Source organism: Miniopterus schreibersii (genome assembly GCF_964146895.1).
Source record: "Miniopterus schreibersii genome assembly, chromosome: 13".
Lineage (NCBI taxonomy): Eukaryota > Metazoa > Chordata > Mammalia > Chiroptera > Miniopteridae > Miniopterus > Miniopterus schreibersii.
This window is the reverse complement of record NC_138113.1, coordinates 42,429,658-42,448,148: the sequence shown is the minus strand read 5'-3', so window position 1 is coordinate 42,448,148 and position 18,491 is coordinate 42,429,658.

Below are 18,491 nucleotides of genomic sequence, written 5' to 3'. Positions count from 1 at the left end.
AGAGCGAGGAGCAGCTGTTAGCAGACTTACGATGACAAAGACTGTAGCAGCACTGAAAGGAGGAGCGAGGAGAACATACTCAGCTACCCAACGTATTCTGTATTAGAAATAAATAATAAAGATGTTTTTGTTTAAACTAAGGCAGCTTAAACTGGGTACCTGGATAAGCTTCAGTGAATCCACAAATCCCCTTCAAAATCCCTACAAATCATATGTAAAACAATGTGTGTGTGTGTGTGTGTGTGTGTGTGTGTGTGCAGTAAGGGATGAAAACCTGAGTCTTCTCAGGACTCATTCACCCTTGGCTCTCCAGAGCAGGAGAGAAACTAAGCTATTTATAGGAGAGGGGCGAGGAGCCGTGAGGCCGTCAGAGCACAGTGAGAGGAAGATGAGCCCCAGGAGAACCACAGCGGCTGCCTGGAAACAGCTTTGGAACAAAATCGTAATTCGCCTCAGGCTCCCGGGGGAGTTAAAGCTGTAGAACGTCATCAGAGATGTTTGTGGCAGTAAAAATATCAAATTTATGATTAAGAGTTGGGTTCACTCTTCTCCATGGAAAGATGAGTCTTTGTCAGCTAAGGAAAGACTAAGCTTAGTTACAGGTCAAAAAAATAATCCCAGCTGTGGAGCACGGACACTCCTGTAGAAATGCAAGGCCGTTTCACTTAGTTCTGTGTAAGCACAAACTACACACTGGGGACGCTTGGCCTTAGGAGCCACCCTGGGTTTGGTGATAACTCCCCCCAAGGCTCCTCAAATCCCTTTCATGGAGTTACATGATCTCCTCAGCTCTGGAACCGGAGAGTGGGGATTTCAGTCAAGGCCCCAAGCCAAGGTAAGCAAGGTAGAACCCACCAATAATGTTCCTCTCCTTCATTTTCAAGGTGAGGGTGGCATCTGACTGCAGGAACTGCTCTCCTGAACCCCACAGGCCAAGTTCTGAGATGCCTTCATGTATCTCTACCAGGTTCAGGAAAGAGGGAGGCGGGGGAATGAGGCCATGGGAGGAAGGCATTCCTCACAAGCTACAAATCCAACACACAGTGGTTGCAACCTTTGGCCCTGGCTTCCCTCTCAAGCAGAGCAGCTAGCAGAGAAAAGGCTACAGATTAGAAACAAGTGACTAAAGGACATCAGCACTGACCTGAGCCTGGTGGGTGGGCTGCCCTGGGCCCGGCACTCTTGCATGGCACATTAGCCATGTACCTCTTGCCAGCTTCGAGGAGTTTCATAGACAGGTTCAAACCCAGGTCCTCTGCACTGTGTGCACATGTGTCCTTTCTCTCTTTTCTCTTCTTTTCCTGTCCAGCTTCCTTTTGTTCTCTACTCTTTAGTCCAACATTATTCCCATCCTTGGAAGCCTCTCCTAATACTGTCTCTGCTGAGATCTCTGGATTCTCTCTCCACGATGCTGGATGCCCTGCTGGTGCACTCATTCCTAAAGAGAGGATTTTGTATGAAAGTTAGAGGCCACCATCCCCAGCAAATCCCCCTTTTCCATCTCCCCAAATCCTCCATTGCCCATTCATACTCCCCGTTCATCCTCTAAGCCCCAACTCCCACTCATCCACTTTCCCAAGCTGAGATGGCTCTCAGGGAAGGGTTCCTGTCTTAGCTCCAACACTTATAAGAAGCAGCTGAAGCAACAGATCCAGCCTCTAGGCTGAACAAGGGGAACAGCAAACTAGAGGGTTCCAGTGCTATTGTCTCCGAGCCATGCCAACATATGGATTTGAGGAGCAAAGTAAGTGCATGAAGAGGTCATAGACAGAGTGGAAGAAGCAGGGCACACTCACTGCCCATGAGGCTCTTTCTAGGTGTGATTTCTTCTCTGCCTTTTGCTGACTCATTGATCCATGCCAATGGCTCTCTTGTGCCATGACCACCACCTGGAGAAGTACCTATTTTGGTAGAAGTGTCTGATGGGATAATAATTACTCCTCAAAGATGGCAGCCACAGGGGCTAATCCAGCCAATCCAAAAGAGATCTTGTTAGAGACCATTAGGAACATGGTTCTGGTTTTTTGTTTGTCTTTCATTTTCAACCAATGATATGTTTTTCATTAATTTTAGAGAGAAGAAGAAGAGAGAGAGAGAAACATTCATCAGTTGCCTGCCCTAATGTCCAGACTGGAAATCGAACCCACAACCTTTCGGTGCACTAGACAATGCTCCAACCAACTGAGTCACACTGTCCAGGGCTCGTTCTGTTTTAACCTCAGAAATCCGAGGACAGTCCAAACACTCCTTCAAGAAGAGACACAGACATTTTCAGTTATTTTATACCCATAAGGATTTGGCACCTGATCATTCCACTTCATCCCCTGAACATTTGCCTGGCACCCATGATATAGCAGGCACTCTGTGGGAGATTTGTAAATATGACTTTCAATAGCATGTGGTCCTTGACCTCAAAAAGTTCACAGTCCAGAGGGGTAGACAGACATTCCATAGCCCAGCAGGAGGAATGTCAAAGCAGAGATGCCAGGAAGGGCTCTTGATGTCACAGCCCACCAAGCATTGTTAAAAGACAATGAGGTCTTAAGCCCAGTGTTTTCCTCCATGGCAATGCACATGTGCTCACTCACTGAAAATGTTTGCCCATTGCATTGACTTACTTCCAAAACCTCCTAAGTTTTCTCATATCTGATGGATACCTTTGCTTTTTCAAGGTTGTGAACTTCTAAATTCCAATCCTCTTATTGATGATTTTTTAGCATTTAGTCTAATGTTGATTTTAAATTCTCCCAAATTAAAATCCAGTCCCTCAGCAGCCCCATTAGGATGTGACCACCACCTCTACTCCCATCTTCCTCTGGGTTCCACATTAAGGCCACAGGATTGCTCTCTGCTGCCCTCTGAAGGTTAAGGATTTAAATGAAGTGCCAAACACTGAGGCTACACGCACTTTGTCAGCAGGTGCGGAACTCACTTGGAAGTGGCCTAGGGATAAGTGTCATGACCATGATTTCCTTGCTCCTGCGCATTGTTTGGGTTATGGATTCAAAGAAAGGAAGACACACAATAGAACATGCAGGGCCTGGAAATAGGGACTTGTCATCATGTACATATAATCACTTCCACTTCTTTTCCCAGCAGAACTCCCGACCCAATCATAGCAGCTGATCATGGGGCTCAACAATGGACCCCTCATGCTCTTCTCCATCCCTTCTCTCTAATACGAAGTTCTTACATTCCTAACTGTGAAGGGCATTCTCCTGACACCAGGGTGCCCCTGTGCTGTTGTTAACATTCTGGTAAGGGTTGTCACTATGGGAGTGAAGAGCAGTGGAGACCCATGCCCACTACCTGGAGATATGTAGAGTGGGGGCACAGGCTCCCAGCAGCTTACCAGAAATGCCATGCAAGGTCCTCTCTTTAAGAACAACAAGATTCTCTGCTTTTTATGCTGCTGTTGATACCAGGTTGTGGTGGGGCTGGCTCAGTTGCCCACCTAGGGCAACACCTGTGAGACAGGAGGCACTCTTTTTGTGTTGGATACTTTAGGTTTTGCAGGGCCACTCTTGGTTCCAATCTACATTGGCCTTGGATTTGTAATTGAATGCCATGTCTCAGGAGCATCAAGCCTTACCAGCTTCTAACCCTTACTAGTTGATTGTCATGGATTTTTTTGTAGATTTCCAGTTAAGAATTCAGTCCCTGTGTCTCCTAAGGGACTAACAATAAATCCCCAAAAGGATGACTGGAGTAGGCAAAAGAGAGTGACTCACAACCTAGCTGCATGTTCTGGAAATCCTCTCTTATGGGACTGGTTTCAGGGTCCCATGGCCTGAACAAGATATGATTCTATCAGCTAATTTTTCAAAAGAAGACAACACTGAGGTTGTACCCCAAGATTAACCTATTCCCCAGCCATCATCAAGGCCAGATGAGTGAACAGCCCTTATTTTTTCCCGTTACTCCCCAAGAGCTTGAAACCTCTTTGGCCTTGGGTGTTCATGTTGCCTGAATTGCATCTGTATACAAAACGGGGTGGAAAGAGGGATACGCATCAAGATGTCCCCAGTACCCTTGTTTGATAGAGGAAAAAGATATGCAAGAGAAAGTAAAATGTGTGCCCCAGAGAAGTTTGAAGCCTTGGAAAATGGAAGAATTGTTTCTCCCTTCTCCCCACCTCAGATGTTATAATAAAAACAATGATAACAGTGATGACAAGCATTATACTCTGGATCTTTTGTGCCAAGCACTATATGTGAAATCAATATTATTATTGTCCTTAATTTAATATGAGAACAATGGGATGTAAGAGTAACTTGTCTGAAATCTCTTTTCCATAACTGAATCTCAGAGCTGCCCAATTCCAAAGCCCAAGGGTTTTAAGCAAAACCCCTGCCGTCTCCTTTATTCATCATATTCCTAGGCCTCTATCGTTCTCTGGAAGGTGCCACAGCCCAGGCTGGAATGACCACCCCAAATATGTTGAATTAAAAATGTTTATTCAAGAGGTGGTGCTTCCAGTAGAGCAAACTTTCAAAGCCTCATTAAATCATCAGAAAAATATTTTAAAGGGTAAGTTGTCCTCATCTTCTATGTGGTCATCCCTACAGTTTAGGCAGGGCATGCGGTAAGGTTCTAACTAAGAGTTGAAGGATGGATTATCAAGGATAATTAATCTTGGCACATTTAGCCTTGGATGCATAGAATCCCCAGATACACGTTTCTCTGGAGGATGAGGCTCCTTTTAGAAAGATAGATGTCACTGGGAAGGACAATGCCTTTCGTTTACAACTAACAGCTTAGGTATCCAAGTCTTGTCTGTAAAGCCAGACTCACCTAGGTATTGAAGGCAAGGGTGGGGGTGAGGGGTGGTTGAACTGCTCATGACAATGGTGCACAAGGAGAAGGTGTCCTGGGGCCAGGCAGAACATTGCCCACAAGATTGCTGAGACAGGAAAGAAAGGCAAGTTCAGTACCCATGCAAAGGAACTAAGAAGTTGAAAGCTAGAGGAACCAAGTCAATGGTTTCAAATCTTAATGAGTATAAAAATCACTTAGGGGGTTTGGCCAGGCCTGGATTCCTAGCCTCATCCCCTGATATCCTGACCTAATAGATCTGTAGTTTAATAAGCATATCAGTGATTATAATGCAGATGGACCGCGGAACTGTTGGAAAGTCAATGAGGAGGGGTTTTGACAGAAAAGAAAAAAAGAAAAAAGAATTATAAGCAGGTGAATGGAGAGTGTTTCTTACACACACGTTTGCCTCACTTGGTCAATGTGGACTCTCAAAGAACTGGGCTTGAGAAGCTGGTTGGGAACCAGGCCCCAGGGTCAGCACCACAAAAGGAGAGTAGGGTAATGGGAGGAGATGTGGGAGGGGGTTAGGGCTCAGTTCACTTCACAACTGTGCAGTATCTGAAACCCCATTACCAGTGTTTCCTTCCAACATTCCAATACTATCCGTCTGACATGAAGAAGCTTACCATCTCCCACACACCCCCACCCCTGTTTTAGTCTCCCTTCATGCAAGTTTGCAAAGTCAGAATTACAGCACAAAATTTTTACTTTCCAGATCATTAGTCATATGTCATAGCTGCCAACTCCTGGGAGGCCCCATTGTTGGGCTATATCCACCCCAGGATGGAATAGTTTGTTTTCCCTGAATTCTGAGACAATTCCCAGAGCATTTTATGGGAAAGTACTTTGCTTTTATACAGTCTTAACACGGAATCCAATTTTTTTCTTTGCATTCTTTAATTATTTACAACTTTCCTCTTATGTTCAACTCAGATTCATACCCAAGCAAAGGAAGTCTATGTGTCAGAGCAGTGTTTTTGATGTACCTAGTGCAGAGGGGAAAGAAGGTCAAAATACAACTAAGACAAAAGCAGTAAGAGTTGGATATGTTTTCTTTTTACAAAAAGTAAAGAAGCTACAAACCACAACTATCTCTAATTTTATCCCTCTTTAGATAACGGACATGGTGATGTTCCATTAGACGGCACCTGAGGTGTGGTGGACACCTGGGGTAGAGGTAGGATCTTGCATGCTCTTTCTTGGCTACATAATCATAGCAGAGCTAATGGTGAGGTTCCCTGAAACTCACTCTTTCAACCAACATGTCCTGAACCCCAAGAAACGTTCCCTCACAGATGGTGAGTAATTTCCATGGAAGTAACCTTGATGCTCTGGTACTCTAAAGATAGTCTCTAGTGGTCCTCATGACAGGAAATATGAAGCATTCTTCAGGTCTGAGAATACCTGCTTCTTCATTCATTCACTCTTTGATCTCCTACAGTACATCATGTCCTGTGCCAGGCATGTAAGAGGAGATGGGGGCTTGGACTCAATTGTTGGGTGTGGATATGGGCACAAGTGGACAGATTTGAGAAGCCTTTAGAAACTATATGAGCAATATTTTTTAGTGATGAGCTGCACTGGTTGAGGGGAAAGGGGAGGTTTCAAGGGTCGATTTGCTATTTCTTATTTGCGTGACTAGCTCAATTATGACACCATTTACTAAAATAGGGAACATTGGGATAACAAGCTTTGGGGAGGGGAGAGGCAGAAATATTATGAGTTCGATCTTAAACATGTTGAATGTGAGTCACTTTGAGACATAAAAGGAGATATAAAGTAAGCAGTTTGATATGCAGATTTAGAACTCAGAGAGCAGACTGGCTGAGGACATTGATTTGCAAGTCAGTTATAGATGGCAGTTGATACAATGGTCACAAATAAGCTTGCCAAGTGTGATAATATTGGGTAATCAACTGCAATATTTAATAGCTGGGTAGAAGAGGAATCAGAGAGTGCCTAGAGAGATAGAGGGCTGGAAACAGGAAATGTAGTGTCTTGGAAGCCCATGAAAAATAATATTTCAAAGAGAGAATTCTGAGAAGTAGAGGAAGAGGGGACATGGAAAATGCCCAGTGGTTTAGCAAGAGCTATTTGAGTGGAGTCCTGAGATAGAAGCAGAACACAGCAAGCTAAGGAAGGAATGTTTGATGAAGAAATAGAGACCCAAATCTACAGAACTCCTTCCAAAACGCTAGGTTAGCAGGCAAAAAAGAGAAGGTAGTAGCTAGAGAGAATGTGGAACCAAGGAAGCTGTTTTTAATTTGTATTTGTCGTTTAATAGAAGAGACATGGACGTACTTCAATGCCTACAGGAATGATCCTTTTGAGAAGGAGCAGTTGAATATATAGGAGAGAGAAAAAACAATAGCAAACAATTTCTGAGAAAACAGTAGGGTGCTATGAAGAGCACAGCTGGAAGATGAGAGACAAAGAGTGAAGATAGGTTAGAAGATTCAAAAGCTGGAAATCAGAGAAATTCCTCTAGGTGATAGTTTTAATTTTCTCTGAGAAGCAGAAAGCAGGGTCATCTACTAGTAATGGGGCAGGAGACTATGGAACTAGGCTACAAGATAATGGATCAGGGAGCATAGAAAAGATTTCAGATCATCATTGCAGATTCCCCAGAAATCCTGATTCAGTTGTTCTGGGCGGTGCCTCCAAATCTACTTTTTTTTTAAATCCTCACTCCAGGATATGCTTATTGATTTTCTTTTAGAAAAAGAGAGAGAGAGAAACATCTGTCTGAGAGAGAAACATCCATCGGTTGCCTCCCATACATGCCCCAACCGGGATCAAACCCACAACCTAGGTAGGTACCCTGACTGGGAATCGAACCCTCCAACCAATTGAGCCACCCAGCTAAGGCCCAAATCTACATTTTTAACAAACAACACAGCTGATTCTCAAAGTCAGGAACCAGATTTTGAGAAACACTGGCCAGGATTTCGGACTAGTCCCCTTTCACATCCCCATGTGAAACTCACCATCAAGAATGAAAGAAAGAAATGTTTCCAAGAAGATGGTATTGGTGTACATGATGATGGTCTGTGTGAATCTGTGGAGCCACGTGGCCCCACTCCCCCAAAAGGGCTGTTTGACCAAGGCAGCGATAGGAGAGCGAAAATTTCTCCTCTACCCTCTGGGCTCTTCTGACTGGTCTAAGAATTAAATTGACATGAGACAGATTAACAGGAGAAAATCAAGTTTAATTTTGTACATACAGGGGCTTCATGAGGATATGAGGGACACAGGCATCAGGCAATCAAAACCTATATGCTAACCTGCACTAAGGAGATGAGGGTGTCGTCTAGGAGTTCAAAGGGAGAAAAACAATTTACAAGAAGATGGAAAAACAAATGCTTGGTAAACAAACGCTTGTCCTGCCATGCAAAGACAGTGGGACACAGAGAGAACTTCGAACAAACAGGCCTTGCTAAATTTCTCCCAGTCTAGCACATCAGGTTCATATTCTTTATAGTCATCTCTGATGATAGTTTTATTCCTGAACTAAGCCCTCTACCTAAATTCTTTTAGGCAGTTAATGGGGAGGTAAAAGCTCTGCCTGGGTCTCTTGGACCTCATTTGTCTTCAGCTCAAAATAATACACATGCCAAAGCGGCACATTCTGGGGAGACTGTTCTGAATTACTACACAGCTCTGGAGCCATTCTCTATCCTATGCAAAATTTAATGAATCTGAATTCAGTTCTGAGGCAACTCAACATCAACTAGAATTAATCTTTTATTCTGACCTTAGGCCCTAGTTCTAATAGCTAGGACTGTATTTTGTCCCTAGGACCATGTCCCACTGTACTTAACCCTTCCATTCCCAGAATTACCATGAATTACAGAGTTATTATCCAATTTATCTATGAGAACTCCAAGGTATGGCCTTCATCAAAAGGCAACAATACATGAGTATGTACACAATTCATCTAAAAGCTGAATGTAATGCTTAACTATAAATTTCAAGCAAGATGGATCAGAACTAGCTTCATCCAGTTTAATTTTCAAGGAAGAGCAATGGTTCAAGTTTTGAAGAAGCATTGTAGCTATGCCAATATCATACATCTTGACACATAAATTGTTTCTGTCCATGGATTTGAAGCTTGAAGACAAATCAGTGAACTCTACCGAGGATCTCACTTGGTTTCAGTCAATTTCTTAACGAACTTCCCTTCACTCTTTGCTTGGCTAACACCCATTTATGCTTCAAATCTCTGATCATGTGCCACTTCCTCAGCAATGTCACTCTCCATCCCCAGCATGAATGGGTCCCCAAAATAGATCTTCATTGTTATTCTCTCTCACATCACCCTGTTCTTTCCTTTTGCGGTGCTATCACAATTTGCAAGTATAAATTATTTGTATAGTTTTTTTCAAGTTTGTAAATCCTTATTAGATTGTAAATCCTGTAAAAATCCCATGTTTGTTTTGTCATTTCCTAGCACAATATCAGCACAAAGGGCTGATTTTATTTTAAGTAGATATACTCAGTAAAGTATCTACTGAATAAATGAATGAATAAACCACTGCGATAGAATGATGTTTAATTGCCATTATTAATATTATAGCTGTCTTTAAATTCTATTCATTCCTCATACTCAATATTCAATTAGGAAACTCAATCTTGAAATGTGTCTCCGGAGTAAGGCTAGCAGTTGGTTTAACATTACTAACAAGGGAGTGACTCTATAATTAGCAGGATATAATTGGCTACCCTTTTGAAAATGGGTAAAACCCATTTTGAGTTTTCAAGGGACACAAAGAGACTATATAGCTTAACATGAAATGATCCACAGACAGTACTGTGCTAATAAAAGCTTAATAACTGGCTGTCTGGGGAAAAATAATTATAGCATTTTCTGGAATACTACCTCCTTGGTCAATTTCAAACTACCAATAGTTTAACAATCAGCTCTAAATTTCTCAAAAACTGACAACAGGCCATCACAAGCTGGTATGGCCAGCTCTGCACACCACCTTCAAAGACATGTTACTGAAGTGCTGAAAATTTTCTAAGTCACTATATTCTCTGCCATGTTTATATAAAACTTTGGTAACTGAATTAAGGAGTTAAAGTAGGTCAAACTTCTTTCTGAGAAAATAAAACTCTGGCTTTTTTTAAAGTATCTCCATAGCCTGGCCGGGAGTGGCTCAGCGGTTGAGGGTCAACCTAGGATCCAGGCGATCGGGGTTCGATTCCCTGTCAGGGCACATGCCCGGATTGTGGGCTCGATCCCCAGTTGGAGGCATGCAGGAGGCAGCCGATCAATGACTCTCTCATAATTGATGTTTCTATCTTTCTCTCTTCCTCTCCTTTCCTCTCTCTGAAATCGATAAAGATTTAAAAAAAAAAAAAAAAAAGATAGGATCTGCTGTAAATTTTTTTTAAAAAATGAAAATAAAGTATGTCCATAGCTCATCTCCCTGAGGTTGTCTGACCTCCATCTGAGGAATAATACTGGAGAAAGGCTTCCAACTTTAATGAAATTGTATCAACTACCTGCAGTGATATGGAACATTACAGAATCCACATACACATTAAGAAGTCAACTCTACTCCATCCTTGCGGGCAAGGAGCAACATGCAGTGATAGTCCTTTAAGCTCTGGTCAGTCCAGCTGACAGAATGATATCCAAGCAAGAGAATCTAAGGCAGTGGCTCTCAAATCTTTGTGACTGTCACTTAGTCAGAAAAAGCTACCCAATAGACAAAGACCCATGAGGCTAACACACTGGAACAAGCACATTTTGAGGGGATAGTGCAGACATTAACTTTAGCAATACTGTTGATGCAAATATAAATCATAACCCACTGTAGGGTTAACCAACAGTCCTCAGAAAAATAAATTAATACTTTAGAAAATCAAGAATAGTTTTGCCATTGAAAAGCCCAATAAGCTTGGGCTACTGCTAATGATGAACCAATAACAAGCCATCCCACTCTCTGGTCTTTGCAGCACTATCAGCACTGCGGAGAAGACTGACTACTTGATAGAATGCTGAATTAGGATCCTCGGGAAATTCTAGTATAGTGTTAACATGAGGTTTTTGAATATCAAATTAGTAACTCTCAGTAATTCACATAGTAGTTACTAGTAAGCCACTTATTAAAAATTAATGGAATTGCACCATTTACCTGTAAGAACTTGGATTTTTATATTTGTTCCCTGCTCATGACTTTCAATGAGTAAGAATCATATCTAAGAATTACTGGTCTAGGATGTATGTGATCCAGCCTTTTCTCTAGGTCCCCTCTGTTCTGTCCTTTGATGCAATGAGGACACCAGACACCCCCACTGTTGGACCACCTTGGCTATGGCTCTTGTTGGCCACCTTCATTGAGTTGTGTTAATGTCATGCTCTTGGCTAGAGCTGTTTCAAGAAACAACTAAATGAATCCACTTCTGCATTTACCATAAGTCACTGTGAATATTATCAATGTTCATTATTATGTAATTTGTATGTAATTTTTATATAACCATAATGGTGATAGTTCATATTTGAGTTTACTATGTGCCACTCACAATTCTAGCTTTATTTACTCCTTACATATCCCTAAGGAGGAAGGGGCTATTATTAATCTATTATACACAGTGTCACACCATTCTCCTTAATCTCTGCATGAGAATTTATTTTGGAGTTTACTGCCAGGAAAATTTCAGCTCTTTTGGGAAACTGGTAGACTTCCTCCTTCCTGATCATGAGTAGTGTGGTGTTTATTGCTTGCCTTTTATCCCCGCGTTCCAGGAAACAGGCAGTCGAATGCGGGTCTCACACACTGGCTGATGCTGTCTTATCATTAATACACTAGTTTCCACTTATTTGTCTTTTTACTGACTTTCCATTTCCATTTTATCTGCTTTGTTGTATATGTTCTTGCTACTCATTGCCTCAGAACTATTCAGAAAAAGGAAAAGTAAGAATACATTTAGTTAAATAAACAAAAAATAGTTTGAGTTCATTCTGAGAGCACTATGTCTGAAGAATCGGTGAATGGAGTTTCAGAACAACAACCCCATCACTTGGGGTAAGTTTGGCACAATTCTGGAAGCCAAACATCTTTTCCTGGGCTTTCCAGGATATGGTGGCTGTTCATATACCACAACCCTTTCCTTTTATCTAAAAGGGATTCAGTATTGTCATTTTGCCTCAAATGATAGGTCTATAAATACCAGGTATTTCATCCTGGCAACTATGATAACCACGGAAATAGGTCCTTCTCACCCTCCAACACTCTTAAGCTTCTTCGGGAGAGATGGTTTAAAGTTTAATAAGAAATGGCATCTACTATCCAAATTTCACCAGACAAAAAAATTTTGAAACACAAACTGAGAGAGAGTTTGTGTTTCTGCAAACCATTGAAACCACTGAAAGATTTTAAACAGGGAAACACGGTGTGATCAAATTTTCATTTTAGAAAGATCCTTTAGCAACAGTGGAAAACTTTTGGAGAAAGATAAGATTAAAGGCAATGAAAGTAGTTAGGAATGTTTTTCACAAATCCAGGCAAACGATGATAGTGATCCAAGTTAGGATACCAGTCCTGTGGTTGGAAAAAAGAACGAGTGGAGAGGATGTTCTTGATATGCATTGGTGATAGACTGTAGGTAGAGAAAGAGGGTAAGAGAAAAACCCAGGATGGTGCCCGAGCGGATAGGCAGGGCTCCAGGAGGAAGCAGGCAGCACACGCAAGTCAGGGGAACTGAGAAGGTTAATATACGCACTGTCTATAAAGTGTAGACGGGGTGCGTTCCCCAGCAGTGGAGCTAATACCGATCCTAGACCAGAAGGCAGGAAAGAAGGGAGCAGCTATAGGGCCCAGAAAGAGTAGCCTGTATGACAAGGGCTGCCGAGAGAGGAGCTGAGCTCAGGCGGAACAACACAGCCAGGCAGAGGCCAACCAGCAGCCTGATGGAAAGTTCTGTGTATTTTATTTTATTTTATTTTATTTTATTTTATTTTATTTTATTATTTTATTTTATTTTATTTTATTTTATTTTATTTTATTTTATTTTATTTTATTTTATTTTATTTTATTTTGTGTGTGTGTATTTTAAATTTCTGTAGAAACTGCCAAGTTGCTGTTTCATTTGTTCCCAGAAGGCTGTTCTCTATAGTTTTCCACGAACAATGTAAAAGAGTATCCATTTCTCTCGCTTCTTACAAACAATATATATTATCAATCTTTAAAAAATATTTGCCTATTGTGATGTTTAATTTTATGTGTTAACTTGGGTAGGTCACGGTACTTAAATATTTGGTCAAATACCAGTCTAGATGTCACTATGGAGGCACTTTTTAGATGAAATTGACATTTAAATCAGTAGAGTTTGAATAAAGTAGATTACCCTCCATAAGGTGGGCAGGCCTCGTTCATTAAATTGAAGACCTTAAGAGAAAAACACTGAGGTCTCCGGAGCAAAGGGAATTCTGCCTCTAGACTGCCTTTGAACTGGAGCTGCAACATCACTTCTTCCCTGGGTCTCCAGCCTGCCCGCCGCCCTGCAGATTTGGCCTTGTCAGCCTCCACACAGTCACATGAGCCTTTAAAAAAAATCTATTACACACACACACACACACACACACACACACACACACACACACACACACCCCTATTGGTTCTGTTTCTCTGGAGAACCTTCGCTGATACACCTATTTCATGAGAAATTATGTCTCAGCTTAGTTTCAGTTTGCAGTTTCCTGATTATACTGAAGTCCAACATTATTTCACAGGGTGTTTTTTTAAGCATTTTTATTTCTTTTTTGGTAATTTTTCTGTTAGTAACCCTCGCCCATTTTTCTACTGGGCATTTTGACATTTTTCTTGCAGAATCTCTTAATGTATTTGCATGTTGATTTGGATCTTTCCTTTGTAAATTGCAAATACTTCTCACAACCTGCCCTCCCCCTGTCACTGACATGGTGAACGTTGTGGCCTCTGAGCTCAGAAGTGTTCAGAGTCCCTGAGGAAAAGTGGCTGTCACCGCTCTACACACCACACCCAAGCCTGGTTGGAGTTCCCGCTTTCTCTAGGCTGGTTTCTCCATCATTGGATTATCTCTACCTTCTATCTTTTAGGAATTTTCCATTTTACAGCGCTTTTGTGGGTGCAGTCTTTCTCTCCTGCTTTTTCTGCTATTTCAACAGGATTTGGGGAGGGCAGGGAGGTAAATGTGAGTGTTCTGCTGACAACATTGAACCAAAAACTGAGAGAATCACTTAACAATGAAAGCAGATTGAGTTTTCAAGGTCTCTAGGACTCAGCTGGTTATATTTTTTTAAACCCATTCAAATGTAACAATGAAACCCCAGGCCATGCAATAATAGAACCCCAAGCCATATAATTAACTTTCCATCTAGCCTGGCGCTGCTGGTTTGCCTCTGGCTGGCTGGGTTATTCCACCAGAACAGAATAGTAGCTCTTTAAAAAGTGCCTAATAAGTGGGATACTAGGCGAAGAGACCTGCAGGAATATGCTTTTGGGACTCAAATGTTTGTCATAGAGAAGCAGTAATACAGTCATTGGGGGAGTTTAAATAATACATAATTAAGACCAATTCTTTTCCTGTTTTGTATAAAGTTCTGTTGTGGTTGTCATGAGATTGAAAGAGCTACATTTGATGGTTTACATTATATATAATTTACAAACAAGAACAAAACATACACATACTCAGAGACACTTCCTCTCTGAATAACATCTTAGTATAGAATAAGTGGGAAAACTATTCACAGACATGAGGGAACAAACAGCAGGTTTCCAAGCACTGCCTGACCTGGGGAAAACAGCATTTATGGGTGAGATTGGAAATAGACATGAGATTTGCCTCCTCAGTTAGATGCACATAGCCAATTCCACTCCCTTCATCTCCTAACAAAGCTAGTATATGGCAGGATTCTAGCATGGTCGCTACATGTGCCTGTCTCCCAGCCCAATCCAGGTAGCTCCTCTCCATTTTCCTTTGGGGAAATCTTGGGGGAACTGCCAGGTGTACTGCCCTTGCCCTCCTCCGGCCAAGGGGTAGGTACATGACACAAGTTGGTCCCAGGAATGGCCACACAGTTTACAGTGCAAAATGAAAATACTCTGAAACGGGTTAATATACAAAAGGCAATCACTTTCCTATATACCAGCAATGAACAGTGGAATTTGACATTGAAGACACAGTACCATGTATATTAGCAGGCCCCAAAATTAAATTCTTAGGTTTGTTTTAAAAAAATCAACAAAATAAATTTGAAGATCTAACTGGATTTGTTAAATAACTAGGGGTTGTATAAAATGAAGGGGTTTTGTAGGAAGATGGGTAGGGCAAGGGAGTTATTAACAAAAGAAAAAAAAGGATTATATTTTAGACCCAGGACATCTTCTTTGGCAGGGGAGCAGGGGGAGGCAAGAGTATATATCATGCAGACTGCCTCTTCTTTCTGTGAAAAATGGACAGGGCCCATGTGACAGATTTTTTAAAAATATATATTTATTGATTTCAGAGAGCAGAAAAGAGAGAGAGAGAGACAGAAACATCAATGCTGAGAGAGTCATTGATCGGCTGCCTCCCACACGCCCCCGCACTGAGGACTGAGCCCACAACCCTCAAGTCACAGATTAACCTTAGTTGTGCTTGACCAGAAAATTACAGACTAATTTATTAGGATTACATTTCTGAGACAGGTTGACACTACAATTAGAGCAGGTATTAAAACAAGGTTTGGTATCATGGACTTTTAGTATGAATGATGCCATTTGGGGCCTGTGATTTTCTCTTTAAGAGTATAAATCTAACAAATATATTCAAGGTCTATATGAGGAAAACTACAAAACTTCAATGAACAAAATCAAAGAATATCTAAATACATGGAGAGATATTCTATGTTCATGGATAGGAAGACCCAATATTGTCAATATGTCAGTTATTCCCATCTTGATGTCCAGATTCTCAATGTAATCCCAATGAAAATTCAAGCAAAATATTTTGTGGATAACAACAAAGTAATTCTATAGTTTATATAGAGACAAAAGACCAAGAATATTCAACACAATACTGAAGGAGAACAAAGTTGAAGGACTGACACTACCCGATTTAAGACTTACTATAAAACTACAGTAATCAAGACAGTATGGTATTGGCAAACAAATAAACAAATGGATCAATGTAACAGAATTGAAAACCCAAATATAAACCTTCATAAATATAATCAACTGATTTTTGACAAAGAAACAAAGGTTCCAAAGTAATGAAGCAAAGATAGTCTTTTCAACAAATGGTACTGAAACTAATGCCAAAAAAAAAAAAAAAGAATCTATACACAGACCTTACAATCTTCAAAAAATTAACTCAAAATGGATCACAAATGTATTTTTACGTGTTTAATTCAAGCCTATATTTATAGTTCTAAACTGTTGATCCACAGACCACTTTCTTGTTACACATGTGTACCAATGAAAACAAAAGGCAAAAAGAATCACTGCTGTCCCTACCAAAAAAAAAGGAACCTTTTTAACATTCCTAAATGTAAAATGCAAAACTATAAAACTCTTAGAAGATAACATAGGAGAAAATCTATATGACCTTGGGTACAGCAATAACTTTTTAGATACAACACCAAAGGCATGATCCATGACAGAAATACTTGATAAGCTGGACTTCATTAAAATTAAAAACTTTCACTCTACAAGAGGCAACGTCAAAGAGTGAGAAGACAAGCCACAGACTGGGTAAAAAGAAATGTGCAAAAGACACATTTGATAAAGGACTAGTATCCAAAATATACAAAGAACTCTTAAAACTCAACAATAAGAAAACAAGCAACCCTATTAAATGAGCCAAAGACCTGAGCAGATACCTCACAAAAGAAGAGATATAGATGGCAAATAAGCGTATGAAGAAATACTCCACATCATATAAATCAGGGAAATGCAAATTAAAAGATCAGTGAGATACTAGTACACACCTATTAACATGGTCCGTATTCAGACACTGACAGCATCAAACGTGGGTGAGGATGTGGAGCAGCAGGAAGTCTTTCATTGCAGGTGGGAATGCAAAATGGGACAGCCACTTTAGAAGACAGTCTGGTAGTTTTTACAAAATGAAACATATTGCCATGGCCAGTGTCACTCACTTGGTTGACCATCCCATGAGCCAGGAGGTCACCAGTTCAATTCCCAGTCAGGGCACATGTCTGGGTTGTGGGCTCCATCCCAAATAGGGGACATGCAGGAGGCAGCTGATTAAAGGTTTTTTCTCACTGATGTTCTCTCCCTCTCTCTCTTCCTCTCTCTAAAAATCAATTAAAAAAACACATTTTTTAAAAAATGAAACCTACTCTTACCATATGATTTAGCAAAAGGAGTTGAAAACTTACATCCACACAAAAGCCTACACATGGAGCAATTTTGCTGTGAACCTAAAACTGCCTTAAAAACAACTACTAAATTCTTAATAAAATGAAAACACAGGGTCCCTTGTTCAACAATTATTAAGAATTTCAAAATGGAAACAACAGAGCATTCAGCCAAGCAGAAGGCTCTTCAAAGCACAGTTACATGCCCACGAAGCCTGCCCCATTGCCCACCGGATTCCTGAGAGGAAAGTCACAGGGAGAGAAACAGCTGAGTCATGTCCTCTGCAGAACTGTGTGGGGACGTCCATCCATTCCTGCCACCAGAACTCAAGGACTGTCCTGGTGGCTGCTCCGTGCTCTCCAAGGCCTTGCTATCCTGCTCTCCAGCCTCGCCTACAATTCTGTGAAGCTCTCACCTCCTTCCAACAAATTCCCTTCTGGTTTAGTTTGGCTTTGCTTTTCTTTGTAAGTTTCTGTGGCCTGCACTAAGGGAGCCCAACTCACCATAAAGTTAACAAGTCATTCCCACTTATGGGGCATATATTTTTTTTAACCAGGCTCAATTCTAAGCATGAGGATAGCACTGTGACAATCAGTGAGCTCCCTGCTCTCACAGAGCCACCTTAACATAACATAAACAGTAAGTCAGTGAGAAAATAAATAATTTCAAGGTGAAAAAGGCGCTATGAAGAAAATAAATGGGACCACATGATAGAAGGTGTGAGAGAGGAGAGGCGGCCCTCCCTCCTCAGAGCCACTGCACTCGCCGTTCCCTGCGCCCGGAATGCTGTTGCCCAAACATTCCCTTCGCTCATTTTCTCACTTTATCCAGCTTTCAACTCAGCTGTCACCTTGTAAATAGGCCCCCTAACTTACACTACCCGAAACGGCACTGCCTCCATCCCCTGCTCTCATCTCCCCTCTCCTTTCCCTGTAGAATTTTCTTCACAGTGCTTGTCGCCACCGGATACAATATCTATTTATGTCTACTCATTAATTATTTGACTCCTCTCCATTAGACATATGCTCCTTGGAGAGCAGGGGTTTCCTCTGCTTGTTCTTTGCTGCATCACTGCGCTGAGAACAGCGCCTGGCCCCTGCGTAGGAGGCGCTCAACGGCTGTTTGTTGAACGAATTACTGAGCAGCGGAATGACCAAGGGTGGCGACGGGAGCCTCTCTGAAGGGAGCAGCTCTAGGCTTAACCCTAAGTGAGAAGTTTCAAACCAAGGAAGCAGCAGGTACAAAAACGCTGAGGGGCGAGCCGTCTCCTTGTGTTGGAAGGGCAGGAAGGCATCATGGGCACCCACTTCACCCTGACTGGTG